Raw genomic sequence first — 18,294 nt, forward strand, 5'->3', positions numbered from 1 at the left:
AGGGTGGGCAGTACATGAGAGATTGTCAGGTGAAAGACCCTGTACTATCTCCACCCACAATAGCAAATGCGTTGACTGGGTGGAGGGAGCCAAACTGCATTCAACTTAGAGGCTATGGACATTTGGGAAAGTGACCCAGATGGCCTGTAGCATATCCTCCCAAACAGTAGGATTTGTTCTCAAAGCTTACATTAAATGGGAGAAGGATTCCTGCCCTGAGAGAAGCATTTACAAGACTGACAAACATGTTTTTTTCTATGCCCCCAACTATATTCATGTGCAGATATTTCATTTGTAAAGCATTTATTTTGTATTAATTGTACATGTACTACCATAGAACGTTTCACATGATTAGGTGGGTGAAAGTGCATCAATTATCCAAATCATGCATCAGAACACTTAGCAACGTTTAGTGAATGTAAAAAATTCAAATGCCAATTCTTGCATCTTCATTATTTATCATGAGGTCTGGGCTTTTCACAATTATCAGAAAAGGGTATTTAAGTTTTAGTACAGATACATTTGGGGAGAAACATGTTCTTTACTTTGGGAGCTTCGTTCAGGCTTTGTGCTACCTCCCCAGTGAAGACCACAGGCTCCCTAGAAAGTATCTAGATGAGACCTACTCTTAGGGGTAAGTGTGCTTACCTGGTGCCTCTGGATAGCACCAGACTTTTTCCGGTTACTGGCAAAACACCAATTGTCATACTGCTGAAGCCCTACATGAGGGCTGTGACTGCATGACTACTGAAGAGACAGTTGGCGCTGCAACTGCCAAATTGCTCAAGGCTGATGGTTGGCTGCAGCTTCTAGTTGGCGAAGGGCTAAACAGGGTTGCAACTGCCGAAGGTCTGAGTGAGCCTGTAACTGCCAAATACTGGAGGCTCAGTTGGGGCTGTACAGCAGACAGTTGTCCTGACGTGGGCTTGCTACAGCTGCCTATTACGGGGGACCCCTCTCAACTCTACCCCTGCACACTGCACCTACATACTGTCTAAGTCTGGACTACATCCCTTCAGGACTACTGATCCCTTAGCTATGTACTGCACCTGTTGTAGTTGGCACTGTGACTATCCAGGCGACCACAGTGTGGGTTCTCAACCAACCTCATCGGACAGAGGTGTAGCAATCACAGGATAGCTGTGTGGATGTGCTGTTGAATGTGGTCCGTGCCTAGTCTGAGACTGGGACAGAGCAACTGGTTCTGTCCAGGCTTCCACAAGCGTATTGGAGAACACCTTGGAGTGCACAGCGCCAGCCGAAAGGACGCAAAACTTCTATCCATGATAAGAAACTTGCACTATTCCTGATTGCCTTTGGAGCTAATGGCCCAGAATCAGGGTCCCCCCCAAAAAAGAGTCTGTCATCATCTAAGTGAAGATTTCAAACACAGTTGATAGCCTATGCCCAGAAAGACTGTTTGACAACAATACCACTTTGTGTATCCTATTGAAGAACTGTTTTTGATCAGTGTTTAGTGCATAAATATGTTAGCATACATAGTTATGCACCATTTAGCTTCCCTGTGCCTGCCAATTTGCAATGTATTTGAATGAGTGCAACCAATATCACCGACCAGAATACACAAAGTATGTCACTAAATATATTAGCCCGCCCCCCCCTTCTCCATCATTTTTCCACTACTCACACAGTTGATATTTCTCCTGCTAAAACGCCATTCTATATGAACAAATAAGAGGGTCCCTGTAATAATAAAGTAGCTAATCCAGGGGAGTTAACAAAAACCAAGTGAATATAGCTACTCTTCAATCTTACTTCTTAAATATACAATACATAACAAAAATTAGTAAATATCAAGTTAAAGAATGATAATTTCACAAATCTATATATATCACTCATCTTACATCAATGATACAATTAAAAAAATGGCATACAACATGTACCCACTGATTTACTGGAACAACCACTGCTGTAATATACTAGCAATTCAATCTATGCCTCTTTTTGGAAGCAGTGACTAACTAGACAACTAGCAATGTTTGATAAATATCAAGAAGGAGATGACAATTATTACTATGGTAAGGACCCCTCTGGGTCATTTGAAGAAAACCTGGTCCACACCTTGGACGGAGGAGCACAACAAATGGCTAATGACCACACCCCATTAGTGAAGGCCATTGCCCCCTTAAAAAAACATCTCTTTTGCAACACACAACAGCAAGTCTGGCCCCACCCCCGCCAAATGAAAGATGTGAAAAATCGAAACAGAAAGGACCCCATTCCGTGGCATTTGAAAAATTGCCAGCATCTCTGGCAACGGACCACACCTATAGTGTCCCTCCAAACTCCTGTGTGGACATGGGCACAGATGAATCACTCATCAACATCTCAGATTTCGGATCAGGAAGACAATACAGGGGTCAGGTAGGCAAAACAAGACACAATCTAGCTTCCCGTAAGCAGCTAGAAGTTCTTACTTTTGAACCCGGGGATATCGTTCACCCCAGATCCACTACTTGGGTTCCCTCACAAGAGGTGGCGGATTATGTGACATCTCCTATTCGCCAAGACTTTGACAAGGACATCCGAGCACCACTACAGTCAAAATCCCCCAGACCCGACCCTCCAGACAGGGTTACAGACACCCCAGAGGTGGATCCCCATCATTGGGACTTACCTAAAGAAATTCACCAAAGATCTCAACAACAAAAAACAAAGGGGGAGGGGGCTGGATTGGGCATGAAATCATGTCAAGATAAGCTTTTAGATATGTCGGATTCTTTGATAAAAATCCTAGAAATTTCCTATTCCAAGAAAATTTAAAATATCAATGCAGACATTTTAGCAGGATGGGCCATATGCCAATTGGGAAATGCCAACTGCACCATTTCAAGCGAACAATGCAGATCAATTCTAATTAAACTGCTAAGCTGATGGATCTAGCCTCCTCAGAGGCAGGACCTTCAGCACAGGGTCTCCTCTTTGGAACCCCCTTCCTGAAAGCTTTCAAAATTCGAGGTGACTTATTCCAGCCTAGAGAAAGCTCTGGGATCCAATAAAATAGTCCTCCGCCCACTTTAACAGGGCTGGACACTTTAAGGGGCGAGTGATTAGTCATGGATATCAACAAGGCCCACACTGAGACTTCTACCAGAAAGGTAGAGACGGTTACCAAGATCAATCTGCCACCATCCACGCTTCCAGAACCCACAACTCCAGAAGACATTTCTGAAAAGGGTGATTCAGGGGCAGCCAGAGCTCCCTGGAAGACCCTACTACCACAGATAAGAATCATTTATTTATCAGCGGTGTCTTGGGGGATGGGGGAATAAAGCTGTTTATACACAATGCATTTTTCCTGTCTCGACCAGGGCTTTATAAACTCAAAGATTCAGATACTGACGCGAAAAGATACCAGAGAGAAGACAGTTCTACACCCAAGCTGTTTTACCAGTGGCATTTGTTTTGGTTGAAAAGAAGGGAGGAGGCTCAAGATTGCCTCTCAACCCTTAAGATTTCAATCATTGGATGCTATACCATCTTTTCAAGATGGAAGGTAGCCACCTTTTAAGATACATCCTATAAGGAGATTGGATGGTTCGATTAGATCTAAAAATGCTCATCTGACCAGATCCATTTTTCCTCCACACAGTTGTTTTCTCCAGTTCTTATGGAGAAATGTTTGTTACAAGTTCAAGGTCCTTCACTTCGGTCTCTTGTGCACCGTGGTGCTTCACGAAGATTATGAAGCCGCTGGTAGAGTCTGAGATCACACAGGGTTCGCATCATTTACCTGGATAACATCATTATGTCCCAGTGCCCTCAGAGGACCATAACTCACCTGGAACGGACAATAGTTCTGCTCCAAGAATTGGGGTTTATTGTCAACCAGAAATCAGTCTTGATCCCATCCTAATGTCTGAACTATCTGGGTTTCCAGATAGACTCTCAATCCACTCAATTGATTCTCCCTCCTCACACGGGAAATAATATCAAGGAGGAGTTGAAATGATATTATGCAAGACAACCACATCCTTGAGGTCCAGAGCCTGAAAAGTGGGTCTTCTGGCATCATCCATACAAGTGATATACCTGGGGCCCCTACATTACAGGGCCCTCCTGCATCTGAAAACTCAACACCTGAACAAGGGTCTTTCCTATTCCCAGCAAGTCTCTTTTGGAGGACACCAGGACAGAAATCACATGGAGGCCTGGAATGGTAGAGCCATTTTTGGCTCCACCCCAGAGATTATAGAATTGGATGCCAGCTGCTGGGGAGCCCGCTGCAGACAAATCTCCACAGACAGTTGGTGATCCTCAATGGAGCTGGAGCTGGACCTGGAACTATTGTCAGGTTCATTTGCAATTTTTCCAGCCAGGAAAGCAAATTGTTGCATCTTGCTCAACATGGACAACCTATCAGCGGTCCACTATGTGAACAAATTGGGTGGGAAGAAGTCCAAGCTTCTCACAAAGATAGCCAAAGATTTTGGGCATTTTTGCCTGCAGAATTGCATTTCCGTGACAGCAGAGTATCTACCGGGTCAATGCAGTGTAATAGCGGATTGGCAATCTCGCCACCTTCAAGACTTTAGTGACTGGAGGCTTCACGCATGAGCCTTTCACACAATGATCCACAGACGGGGCCCCTGCAAGATAGACCTATTTGCGTCTCGCCTGAACCACCAACTGCCAGTATTCTTCAGATGGCACCGAGAGGCTCAGGCCATGGAGGCTTTTGTCCAGAACTAGAATGTGATTCAGACTTATGCCTTTCCACCTTTTATGGCTATTCCCCAGAGTATTGGCTCAGCTGAAGCGACAGGGAGCAGAGATATTAGTGACTATGGACGCTCAACCCTGGTTCCCGAATGTGCTAGAGCTATCCGGTGCCCCTCCAGTTCTTCTGCCATGGTATAAGATCCTTTTGTTGGATCAAGGGGTCTTCCCCAACCATTGATCCAGACAGGTCTGTTGTTAGTAGCCTGGAAGGTTTTGGAAAAAGATGGAACATCTCAGGCCTTTTACAAGAGTCTCAAAAGTTCATTAGTCCCACGTGGTCATCAGGTAACCACAAGAGTTATGCTTCTGCATGGAGATGTTGGTGTGAATGGTGCAATACACGGGGTGCAGATCCTGTTAGAACAGATTGCAATATGGTATCGAATTTTCTTTCTCCTTTAGCTTCAGCCAGAATGGCTTATCAGTCGTAGAACAACTTCCGATCAGCCATTTCAGCTGGACACTCCTTCATAGATGGGAACCCAGATGGCCAACTACCCATTGTATGGAAGTTACTGAGGATTATAGAGATTCAGCCCTCCTCAGCCAAAGTACTCAGTCTTATAGTACTTCAATATAGTCCTCAAGTGTTTGGACTCTGGGCCAAGCAATCAATACCCATCTTGAAAACAATGGTCAGCCTAGTTGACCATGATGTTGTGCCTCATCTCATGCAAGAGAGTGTCCGATGCGAAGGTCTTAGTCCTGGCTGGAAGGCAGTTTCCCCCAGAGGAGGGGTGGGGAGGTGGCTCCTTTATAATCTCCAGGAGAACAAAGAACAATTCCAGGTTGGTATCATACCCAGCGTTCCCAGATAATCTTAGACTATGCATAGTTCAATGTCTAAGGGCATATGAGTTACGTACAGCAGAATTCAGGTCTGACATGAAAGGTTGATTGTGCTACAAAACTCTTTTCACCCAGTGACAGCAGCTACTTTAGCAACACAGGTGAAATGGCTCCTTGCAGAGGTGGGTATTGATACATCTGAATTTGGCACTCACTCAGCGAGAGGTGCCATGGCATCCTTTAGGTTCACATTTAGAGGACATTCTGAAAGCCACCGATTGGCCCTCTGAATCTACTTTTAAGACCAATTGTAGATGTTGCTTTTCTAGTAATGGACCAGCTTTCAACAAGCATAATCGTAGCCTCCTGTCCTGACATAGGATATAAAATGTTCTAGCATTCGCAACTGAGATTTTTCAATTCTATTAAGGACAAAGAGGCGAGAATTAACCCACCCAGAAATGTTGAATAACGAATGTTTTACCTAAGCGCAAAACAGATCAACGTTTAGATGTTACATGTTGTTACCCTCCCTAATGTTATAACAATGTTTAACAAGCTTGTCTGCAAAGAATTTAAGACAATATTTACAGCTGAATCTACTTCAGCATTCTAGGACAGGACGACAAACGATCATACTGTGTCTCTTTCTCTTATGTCTGGGAGAGATTTCGGAGCTTGGTGAACAGTTTTCTTCAGAGCAGGAGCAGGTCTGCCGTCAAGTATCCGTTTTCTACAGTCTTCAAGTTAAAGTGAAGTTTTTGTTTCCAATGTCAAGTTTTGGACTTGTTGGGAAGTTGGGTTGTTTGTCGCATGACGCAAACAAAGAGGAGGAGTTCTCACTCAGGAGAGTACTGGGGGGGTGGGGAAGAGGGGCCATCTCTATGATTATCATGTGACTGATGTGTTTTGGGGAAATTTGTTATTGGCTGCTGGAAAAAAAAAGCGTAGAAAGAAGCATAATCCTTTCCTCAGTGTTCTTAATAGAATTGAAAATTCTTTGACACAAATTCCTTTTTAGGGATTTGCTACCTGTGCCACATTTGTCATGTTAGCATTCGCTCCTGTATGGACCTCCATTGTATGACACTGTAGCCATTACCAACAAAGTCCCACCATTGAGTCATCCCTAACATTCAACCTGATACTCCATACACCAAACGTTCTCAAAAAACACCCTTTGTTGATGTATCGAACTTTACTGTACAAATGCCTTACATTCCTTCCCTTCTAGTTCTTGTTTTCAATACACAGGGATAGTTCCCATCAGTCACAACGACCATGGCAGTAACTGTCAGCCATGCCTACTCAGACTGCTCTGGAAATCTTCCCAGTTCTCTTCGGTTTGATATGTTGTGAACACTTGTGCAGGATTATCTTCTTATCATTAACATTTCCCTTCTCTAATCTAATCTGTCTCCATTCTAATTGTTCTGGTTGCTTTCTACTTGGTGCAGGATTACCTTGGTTTGTTCTCATACTTGGTGTATATTCTAGTCAAGCTAGTTGGCTTGTTGCGGGCCAGCCCAGGTATTGATCTGGCACTACAAACCTCTTTGCAGTCTCTTCTTGCCCTTTTAGTTCATGTTCATCCAGGTATTGGTCATATTCAGTTGGGCGTGCAGGAGCTCCCTCCCAGTGTGACCTGGAAGATCCACACCTGCAAGATCACATTTGGGTACAAAAAAACAAATCGCCTTTGGTGCACCATCAACAGGAATATGGTATCACATTTAGGAGCAAATAATCAAGAAGGTCGTGATTAAATAAAGACTAAAACGTGTCTACTATCATGTGTCTTTTTTCACATCTGGTTTTACTTTTCTTTGAAGCCTGAGACCCTCACGGGTGAGTAGCGTGCTCTACACATTTTTTGATTGATTGATTGATTGAATTGCCAAGGACCTGATTAAAATAATTCTCACAATAAACCAGCACTGGTAATGCTAATAGGTCTGGCTTAGGAATGCATTGTCAAGCCAGATCTAAAAAAGCATTAAGCTTCCAGAGAAAAATGACAAATTATCTAGTTATCCAAGCTACTTTATTAGCGTTACAATGGCATGCATGCGCCAATGAAACTTCAAGGTCAGCAGCTGGATAAATAAACAAAATGATCACAGCTGTGTGGAGGGCAAGCATGTTTTTTGTGGAAGCACACAACCTCCATCTAATCAAAACAGTACTCCGGGCTCCCAACATGTGGGTGGAACCAATGCCTCTCCTGTAATTCACACATAATTATTTAGCACCAGCAGCTGACCTGTCAAGTCACACCATAAAAAGCAGCTATGTCAGGATTGGTATGTTTTACGATGATACCTTGGGTGATCAGACCACCCAGTAGTGTTATTCCCTTCCTTCCAACCGTTGTTTCGTCTCACAAATCCATTATTTCAAAAATACAAATGGACAGGACAAAAAGCATGGGCAGCACCGCTTACTCACTGCAATCCCTAAATTAAGATATTCCACACTGTTCAATTGCGATCCAGTTTCACTTCACATCAAATATGCTTTGCTAGACACTCTTTTTTCCCCTTTGTTATCACTAATGTAAACTTAAAATTCCACAATATTAATGCGGCATGACAAAACCTGAAAGACATTTCAAACAAGCAGTGTCTTCTAGGTCTTGAACCAACAAGTCAATGGCTAAAGGTAGCTAACAAAAAGCCCATTCTGATTATTTGTGAACACTGCTGATGTCCGAAGCTCTGGTTAACAACTGAAGCCAACTATGGCCACACCTAAAAAAGTACTGGCAAGTCCTAGAGGTCTCTTCAATGAAGCCTAATAGCCATTATTTTCTTTAGACATGCTCGACAGTAAAACAGCTGCTGTGCAGCATGGTTGAAAATAAATGATTCTTAAAATAAAAAAAATATATATATATATATATATATATATATATATATATATATATATATATATATAGAGAGAGAGAGAGAGAGAGAGAGAGAGAGAGAGAGAGAGAGAGAGAGAGAGAGAGAGAGAGAGAGAGAGAGAGAGAGAGAGAGAGAGAGAGAGAGAGAGAGAGAGAGAGAGAGAGAGAGAGAGAGAGAGAGAGAGAGGGAGAGGGAGAATAAGCATTTTTCTACCAATCTGAGATGTCTTAGTAAATAAAAAGTTGTGCAAAATGCATTGATATAGCACTAATTCACTTTAAAAAAAGATAGAAGCTGGTGTGGGTTGGAGAACAAAAGCAATACGAAGGGAGAGTAGCAAGGTGATAAGAATAAGGGTGAGGAGGCAAAAGGCTACGTGAGACAACAATGAGGAAGTACCCTGATGATGGAGGGTTGGTCGGGAATCATTCAGACGGGGTGGGGAAGCATACAGGCAGCAGGGGTGGGTCAGAAAGCATACACAGTGGGATAGCATACGGACCATGGTGGATGGGTGGGGAAGCATATGGATTGGAGGTTGGGCACAGCAGCATACAGACTGTGGAGGTTGGATGGGCAGAGAAGGATGTGGTGTTTGGGAGGAAGCACACAGGGTGGATGGAGAAGCACATGGACAAATAAGCACATTCAAAAGGAAAGTGGGTGGGTAAGCACACAGACTGGGTGAAACATAAATGACAAAGGACAGGCAGGGAGAAGCACAGTGACAACAGATAAAGCACACCGACTGCAGGCGGGAAAGCACAAAAGCAAATGAGGGGGCGAGTGGAGTCACACTGGCATTGGAGGGTGGAAGCATGCACAACAGAGGGTGGGGCGAAGTGCACATACATGGGTGGGTTTAAGCACACAGAGGGTGGGTGAACAATACACACAGACAACGGTGGGCAGGCAGTAGGGGAGGACATGGTCAATGAAGAATGGGCGGACAAGGAAGCACATCACAAGTAGTGTAGTGCGCTTTACAAATCCCTGATTGATGGTGGGCAGGGAAGCAGACAATGAAGGGTGGGCAGTCAAGCACACACACATGGTGGGCAAGCACATGGACAACGTAGGGTGTGTGAGGGTGAAGGACATGGACGATGGAGGTTGAGTGGGTGCAGACAGCACATGGACCATGGACGGCAGGGGGGGCGAGGAAGCACATGCACAGAGCGTAAGCAGAGCAAAGCACACACAAACACGGGTGGTTAGATAGGTAAGCACATGGAGAACAGTTGGTAGGGAAGCAAATGGTCAGAAGTTTGGCAGGTGTGGATGCACATGGACATCGGAGGGGTGGGGAAGCAAGAACTGCAACGGTGGTAGAGAGGCCAAGGGGAGAAACACAAGAATAAGAAAGAGGAACATGAAATACATGGAGACCGCTAGAAAAGGCTACATTATCTTGTATAGTAAGTAGCTGCCCCGATAAAAGGGGCTTCCCAGCACTGAACACAATAAAGGAACAGACTGCCTGCGTAGAGGGGGATAGGTGGAGCTAATTGGGGAACAGTCAGGTCTTAGGGAGGTCCAAAACCATCTGCACTGCAGGAAATCCCTTGAGGGATAGAAAATGTGTTCCATATGGTCAGGCCAAGGCTTGAAGGAGCAGCCTCCTGCTCTTGCTCACAAGGAAGAGAGGCCTGATTGAGGACACGAGATGGGGGAGCTCGTTATGGCAAATAGGGTGATATCAGATTGTCAAGGATAGGAGGGCCCCTGGAAGCGCAGGGACTTGTGAGCACTGCACAGGGTTTTAAAGTTTATTCGCTTGCCCACAGGGAACCACTGTAGCTTCTGGAGAAGCCTAGAGTCATAACAATTTTGGGAGTTAGATCAGCAGCCTAGCTGCAGCATTTTTGGCTATCTGAAGTTTCCTAGTCACATCCCAGTTTGCTCCGGAGATAAAGGAATTACAGCAGTCAGCCAGGCCAAAAATAAATAAATAAAATAACCACACAAAGCTTAAATGGTTTGCCTGGTGTGGGGGTTGGAGGGGGGGAAAAAAATCCCTGATAGGTTTAAGGCATCACAGGAGCCAGAAACCAACGCCTATCAAATATTTGGCTTAGGCCTTGAAAGATCAGGGTGTAGTCCATCCAAATTACTAGGTTTTTAATAGCCCATATGGGAGGTGGACCAAGAGTGGTAGGCCACCACTGGTCGCCCCAGGTGTGGGAGGATTTACCCAGGAGAAGAATGTTGGTCTTTCTGACTTTTAATCTCATGCAATTGTTCATCCACTTAGCAACCACAAGCATTTGTTTTTGAAAATTGTCCATCTCTTGCAGAAAGAAAAAGAATGAGCTAGGCATTGTCCATATGATACGAACGTAAGCTCCATTGATTCTACAACTTATGCAGGTGATTTGATTTAAATATTAAATGGGGTAGGGCTCAAAGAAAAGCTGTGAAGGACTCCATAATGCAGAGATTGATAGTTGGATGCAAAGGGAGGAGAGAAGCTGGGAGATGCACTAGCTCAAAAAGGAGAACCAGCACAGCACTAGCCCAGGTACGCCTATATTGTGTAAGGGCTGTATTATTTTATGAGACAGTATCAAATGCAGAGCTCAAGTTTAGCAGGGCCGAAGACTTGCCTTCATACATAGAGCCAAGGAGATTGACAGAATAGGGATGATTCTGTGCAGGCCTAAAGCAGTTTTGGAACAGATCCAAAATTATTTGTTCTTCCAAAAACTTTGTCAGAATGCTACAGACCTTTCTTAGTTAGCTTGGCCGGGAAAGGTAGGAGGGAAATAGGGCAATAGTTCTTCGGCTTTGTAGAATACAAAGAGAGTTTAAGCAGGGGAATGACTTTGGCGTGCTTAAATGGAACAGGTACAGAGGCAGATGACCGGAGGAGATTGCTAATTTCTAGAAAGGAAGGGAGAAGATGCAGGAGTTTCAAAACTAGATCTGATGGGTTGTTGGGAGAGACAGATTTAACTTGGCTGCAAACGGCTGGTAAAGAGACTGGGCATAGTGGTGGCAACATGCTCAGGGTGGCCTTAGGACTGATGTTCTTTGGTATGACTGCCATCCAACTGCTCGGAGGTGGAGGAAATATATGTCCTTGATCTTGCCAGCTTACTGTAGCGTTCGCTAGAGAGTATAAGGTCAGCTGATAGCATTGGTTTTGTTAGACTGTTAACTAGGTTGAACATTTCATTGGCTGGATTATTCCCGTTACTGATTTTATTAGACTCTGTCCTGGGCTTCATAATTAGTTTGTGATTATGCCTTTATTGCGGATTTGGGTTGCACTTTTGAGGTGCTATCATAAGTTTCCTCCAGGCATGTTCAAGCTTTACAGTGTTTTTTGGCCAACATGAGGGTCACATTGAATCATGGGGCAGAGTTATTTTTGACTGGGATCTGACTGACAGGGATTAAAACATGTGGTGGGGAGAGTATAAGAAGGTCTAACTGCAGTCCCAAGTATGTTGGGTTTGCATATGTAGATCTTATTCTGATGGACAACTCCTCCACGGCCCACCGGTGCAAACAGCTGTTCTGTCAGACAATATTTCGAGCGTGAAGGTAAATCGAGAATTAAACTTGAGTGTTTGATTTGGGAGGGGCCAGGTACCTGGCCCATCCAGGAGCTATGCGTCCATAGATTGGGGGTCATTTTATACTGCAAGTCTAGATTTGGGCAGAACAGCTGGCAACAACTAGACCTCTGCCAGTTGGTTGCACTGATCTCTCACACACACACACACACACACCCCCCCCCCCCCCTCCCTCTGAAAAGGTAGCAGTGAAAGGAAACAAGCAATGGGTTCATTCTCCAGGGGAGGAACAAACACTAGAAGCAAGCAAAGAGTGACAAAAAGAAAATCCAACCAATGGTAAGCAAAGGGTGGGGTTTAAGGCCACTGTAAGCTAACACTATTTCCCACAACAGACTGCACATATGCTATCTTAGGGGAGACCCTAAAAGAGCCTTAAGCCATAGCAGGAGAAAATATTTAACAACTGAAAAGTAAACTCACTAATAATCTACGGCACATGTTTGAAATGGATAAAAATACAACATTTAGGTATTGGGAAATGAGTTGCTAGTCTTTTTGTGGGAGAAAAGGTAACGATTACAATTTCCAAGAAAACAGGTTAAATATCTTAACAGGCCACAGCACTAACTCGTATTTCAGACCAAACAAATTATTGGCATTAATCTGCACTTTATTTTCATAGAGACCCTCCGCCTAGATTGTCAGGCAGACAAAATGAGTCAAATTGAAGCCCTGGAGGGGATGGGAAAATTTACATGGAGTTGGTTATTTGACTAGCAGTCAGTGCACTCTTCACATGTTCTCTATACAAATATTTCCAGAAGGATTTACTATCACCATTAAAGCTCTTTAAAAACAGAGCTAAAGGGAAGACATCAACCCTGAAACAAGTGGGGCTACTTCACAATAGGGGCAGGTCCCATGCCTACCCACTAACAGCAAATTTCTGAGACCCACAGGATTGAAAATTGAAAGCTGGGGATAGAGTTGGGAGCGATACTATGAGGGGAAATACCCGCTCTCATATAAACCTAAAAAAAAAAAAAAAAAGAGCGTCAATAGGGACTACAAAATGCCTGAGGATATAGATGGCATGCCTTTGAGCCACATGTCTTTCACTTAAAATGGTCACACATTAAGGCATATTTGGATGAGTTTCCAACACTCAGACTAAACGTGCAGCTTGTGGGACAGATTCTATTATTCAGATCAAGACTAAAAATATGGCACAGTAATGTATAATAAAGAGGACAGAAAGACCACTTTTCTATAAAGGCAGGCCAAGATACGTAATGATGCAGAGTGTCTTCTTCCACCCAGACGTAAACGTAGCTAGTGACTGATGGTGGACTGAGGTAGCTGGGAAGGGAGTAAAAGATGGGAGACTACATTTTTGACACTGAGCACGAAAAAGCATAAAGAAGAACCATGACTCAAAGGAGTTGGTTCCACAGGTGAGGACACAGACGCCACCAATAAATAACATTCTTAGGAATGTATTACATTGAAGGATGCTTCATCGAGCATTACAGGAGAGGATAGTACAGATAACTTTATAAAGGAGTGTTGTGATCTGTATTTCATACAGTGTTCTGTATGATGTCGGATCAGCAAGTGTTTTAAGTTGTGGGTGGAATGTTATATTTGAATACTAAGTGAAGTTGTCTCCTGGTGCTGTTAATGAAAAGAATGAATAAACCAATTTTACAAGCCAGCTTCTTCTGTGTGTTTGCTGTGTTACACTTCCATAAGTTGACAACGAGCGACACTATGGATGGATGCACATTGATTTATGGGAGTCACCCGTGTAGTCTGACTAGTGTACGCGAGCATTTCTACATGTGACGGCCTGACTACAATAATGACCTTTGATTGTCAAATGAAGCATAGCAGATAAGTGATTTATCCATGGGCTACAGTTACACTTTTGTAAGGGTATGAGTGCGTCATGCACTTTTAAAAAAACATTAATTTATCTGCCACCTTGCAAGTGAAGGCCCCTGCGTCTTTGCTCGCAGACTTCCTCGTGTAATAGCATTATACGAGATTTGATCAGTCGCATTCCGCTTTCTCAGCACATGCTATCAATTTGGAAGCATTCGTTCTTGGCACATGTAATCATGCCAGTGCACCATCATGCAAAGTCAACACTATTTTGAAATGGAAAGGCTATAAAGATTTTCTTTCTTTCTTCAGGGTACCTGCATCTCATCACAGTGACACCCACACTTTAAAACAAATACAACACTACTGGATTTCATTATCTGTTGACTGGATGCCCCCCCCACCCCTTGTACAAAAACACGCACATCATGAGTAAAGCGTGTCAGTGATACTCCCAATTAAAAAAAAAAAAAATGTAAAAAATTGAGTAACAGTGACATCAACACTACAAGTACAGCATGTCAAAGCAATTTCTCCCCATCAATTTGGTCTACATTGACACGTTCACTTACAATTAAGCCTGGATGGAGTTTGCGTAGTCTCACAATGCAGAACCCCAGAGTGGTCAAAATACTCTGCTATGCAGAGTTCTGCAAGTGGGTTGAATTTCCAGATGCACCAGTTCGCGTTGCATTTCACATTAACCACAATGCAGAGTACATCCTTGCGTTCCAAAATCACGCACAACTGTATCACGCAGTTTGCAAGGGTGCGTCAATCTTCTTTTCTTACTCTGTTCATCGTGCTGGGCCTGTTTTTTCTTTTTATCCCTTCTCAATATTTTCAATCCTCCACCCTCCCAAATAATATATCCTTCATGTTGATTGTATTTGTGTTTTTTCTGTCTGTATTTTACATTTCTCTCGTGTTTTTCTTTGACTTTTCATATTGGCTTATTTTTCACTATACTTCCGTATTCCTTCCTTTTCCTGTTTCTTTACCCCACCCAGCATAATGGCAGAGCAGGATGACCTGAGAAACAGCAGTGCCAAGCCCTCTGAACAGCCAGCAACAGCCGCCTACCTTGGGGATGGCAGCGCCACCTAGGGATGCAGACCCAGGCAATCTTTTGTGAGATGGCAGCACTTGTTTTTCCGTGCAGCTGCACCTCTCCTCCATGCTGGCAGCAGGCCTGGCAGTGGCTACCCACTGTGGGAACGATAGCAGCATTGGGGAGGGTGTGCAGGAGTGTGGGGGCGCACCAGCAAAGTCCAGCACACCAACAGGCTGCTATCCTAGACTGGCAGCAAGACCTGGCAGGCATTGAGATTCCTGGGGTGCAGTGAATATTAGTTTGTTGCATTTTACAATGCTTACCACTTACCCTCCTCCCCTCCCCCTCAGAAGAAGGTGCTGCTTACACTTGGTTAAGTTAAGTTTAGTTTACATTAAGAATATTGTGTGATTCAGTTCAAGCTAGGCAGGTGCTCTGTGCTACCCAATCGAACTCATAAGTGCTCACTTTGGCTCATTACATACAAAGCCAATGCAGTCTTCCAGCACCATAGTGAATTAATGATATCCATTTCACAGTGATGTGTAGTACTAGTAGGCATCTATGCATGGCAAAAAAAAAAAAAAAAGGAAGACAGTTGGTTCATCAAGGAGGTTGAGAAATTAGAATAGAACCAAAGATCCTTCATTACAATGCATTAGTTCCAAATGTAGTTTGTTAAAGAAATTTGGAATACGGATTTTAGGATTAGTATGGCCAACTCAACAATAGTGGATACTGGTACCATAGGGGTTCTGATTTAGATAAGTACAGTGTTAATGTGTTTGCCAGTTATAAACTTGGAGATTAACTGTATCACTAACCTATTTTTTTGTAGTCTTTATTTTTTACATCAGCACCTAAGGAGGGGGCAAAAAGAGGTAGATATGGAAGGACCTGGGGAGGAGGTGCTGACCACCAGTGCGACTGTTGAAGGATCTGCTCATCCCAGTAAGTCCTATGATTTATCATTGTCCCAACTTTTATCTCTGCCCACTATTATACACTACTTTTAATTTTGCCTTTTCATACTGTCTCCCTCCGCCTCCCATATCCAATTTGTTTAATTCCTGTTAATCCCTGCATTCTCTTTATACCATATTTCATAGCTGTTTTGGTAGCAAACTTTTTCTGGTCTGTACTAGTCTGTAGATTTCTTCTGTTTTGCTGGAAGTCTTTCACCCTCCCCTATATATCATGTGGAACTGAAAGGCTAACAGTGTTTGGTACTGTACTGTCTACTGTGAAGACAGTAGGCCAAAGTAAACAAATATGGACCATATATATGTGTGTGTGTGTTTGTGTTAAAAACGCTCTTTTGCTGGTTCATGCTCTAACAGAGAATGTGAAAATAGCCATGGATCACCCCTGCCGTGCAATTCATTCATACAGATACCAGCAGTTCTCATGACCGTGCAGCATGACTGTAAAGCATGAGGTCCCACTGCATTTGCCAACCAACACAATGTCTTTCATGGGCCATTATTACTACAGCCCTTCATTGCACTTTAATGATGCAGAGTCATCCTCGGCTATAGCACTGCCCCTCCATTACGAAAAGGTTTTGGTTAGCCTGACTACCTCGCTTAAGATACTGCAGTGCTAACCAAAATGTAGTGATGTATTGCGGTTGTATTTTTCTGAGGAGGAAAAAAAGAAAATTATATATAAATATAAAAAATTAAAGGAGAGGCATATCTGCCATCTTAAAAAGTGTATAATTTTTCCCTGGCCACACCAACTAAGTGCCGCTGCCTGAGGAAAGTCAACTGGAGGGGGAAGAAAGTGTCAGGGACGGGCAGCGTTAAGTCACATTGCTTGCTTATTGACAATTACTATTATACTCACTAGCTAAAAAGGAGTTGTGACTCGTCATCATGAACCCATGGTTTATCGGCATTAGCGTGGTTGAGTTATATCGTCTTCCATCTACAATTCAGCAAAAGCGCGCATAATGTACACTAAAAATGATGGCTTAATGGAAACGGGAAAGAACGGAAGTTAAAAGAAAGGATGGGTGAAAGGATTGAAAGAAAGGGTGGACACTGGAAGGATTAGAAATGTTGGTGAAAGACTGGATGAGAGAAAGTAAAGCTTAAATCATGGTGGCTATGGGTGAATACAGTAGGAAGAATAAAAGGATGGTTGAATAATTGTTTGGGTGAATAAACAAGGGAGCTCTTCTGAGAGGGGCATGCTGCTCACCTACTTTGCGTACTTTGTTTTATGGGTATCAAAGCTATGGTTCCAAGTGGTGTGTGGGAGGGTACTTAAATTTTTGCTCTAATCTCGACTCACTGTATTTGTTAAGCGAGGCATATATGTATCCCATCCTTCATCAACCCCCCCTCCATGCCCATGGCATTTTGTCACCCATGACCGAAGTGCAGTAAGGTTCAATTTGTGATTGCAATGCTTGTCTTCTTTAGTTAATGCAGCATTTCCAAAGCTTTCAATGCAGTGCAAACCAAACACAAGGTGTGTTTTCATTCACCCACTCAGTCTCCTCCTAGTACTTCACTCCTTTATTCTTTCATATGTTCTTCCGTCCCAGCCTACCAAAAACTAAATTAAAGAAAAAAAAAAAGACGTACCACATTTTTATGGACATGTGAAGTGATCCCAAAATATATTTCATTGATTCCCATAAGAGATTTATTTCACACCGTTCAGATTTTTCATTTAAGTTTTCCATCTATTACAGTGAGTGATTAGACCAAAGCTTAGGCACATGAAGCGAGGATCAGCGACACCCCTTTATTCTATAGAGAGAGTTCTACCTACCCACCTAATCCCTCTACCTAACTCTGCAGTACAGTAAGTCAAGTTTCCTTTCCTTACTGCCCATTGAATAAAATGTTGGAAATAATTTGTGGTGGTGGGAGAGGCCAGTAAGTAAAGTGGGACTAAGTGCCTGATTTGATTTAAAGATTGGTGTAAGAGATATTCTGTAACTAACGTGTCAAATACAATCTATATAGCCCATTCCTTTTCTTGTAGTGCATCATTTTCCCTACTGTGTACTTAAGGCAGATAGGATAATGATATCTGCATGTTATATATGATGTAGTATCTTGCTTATTATTCTCTATCTTCGAGTCAGAGTAGAAAGTGAAAGCCATGGGGAGAAGATCAGGGCCACTGGAATTAAAGATAGATAACTGTCAACTACAGCTGCTGACAGTAGCAAAGTACCCAAAGTGATGGCTAGAATGTCTTTATTAATTTAACACAACAACTTTTACTCCATAGTGCCTTACTCATTAAATAGAGGTAATTTATTTTTCCACTCAAAGTGTCTGTTTAGTTACTAGAAAAGAAAAAAATGCAAATAAGTGCTTTTTATGTGAGGCATGTGTGGCTTAAAGACTAAAATTGGCCCTAGGGGACCAGCAATGTACTGTCACTGTGC

General features: G+C 43.1%; 1 protein-coding gene and 1 long non-coding RNA gene across 3 annotated transcripts in view; one reads left to right on the plus strand and one right to left on the minus strand.

Annotated features, from left to right (window-relative positions):
- The window catches only part of LOC138261611 (uncharacterized), a 909,500-nt gene that overhangs the window by 873,531 nt on the left and 17,675 nt on the right, over positions 1-18,294 (minus strand). The gene's annotated exons all lie outside the window — the stretch shown is intronic.
- LOC138261612 (uncharacterized) overlaps positions 1-18,294 on the plus strand; it is a 64,415-nt gene that overhangs the window by 45,381 nt on the left and 740 nt on the right. Inside the window, exons 2-3 of the long non-coding RNA XR_011199124.1 lie at positions 15,721-15,833; positions 17,587-17,699. This is a non-coding gene — a long non-coding RNA (uncharacterized lncRNA). The remainder of the gene's footprint in view (positions 1-15,720; positions 15,834-17,586; positions 17,700-18,294) is intronic.

This window comes from Pleurodeles waltl, chromosome 10 (genome assembly GCF_031143425.1).
Source record: "Pleurodeles waltl isolate 20211129_DDA chromosome 10, aPleWal1.hap1.20221129, whole genome shotgun sequence".
NCBI classification, from domain to species: Eukaryota; Metazoa; Chordata; class Amphibia; order Caudata; family Salamandridae; genus Pleurodeles; species Pleurodeles waltl.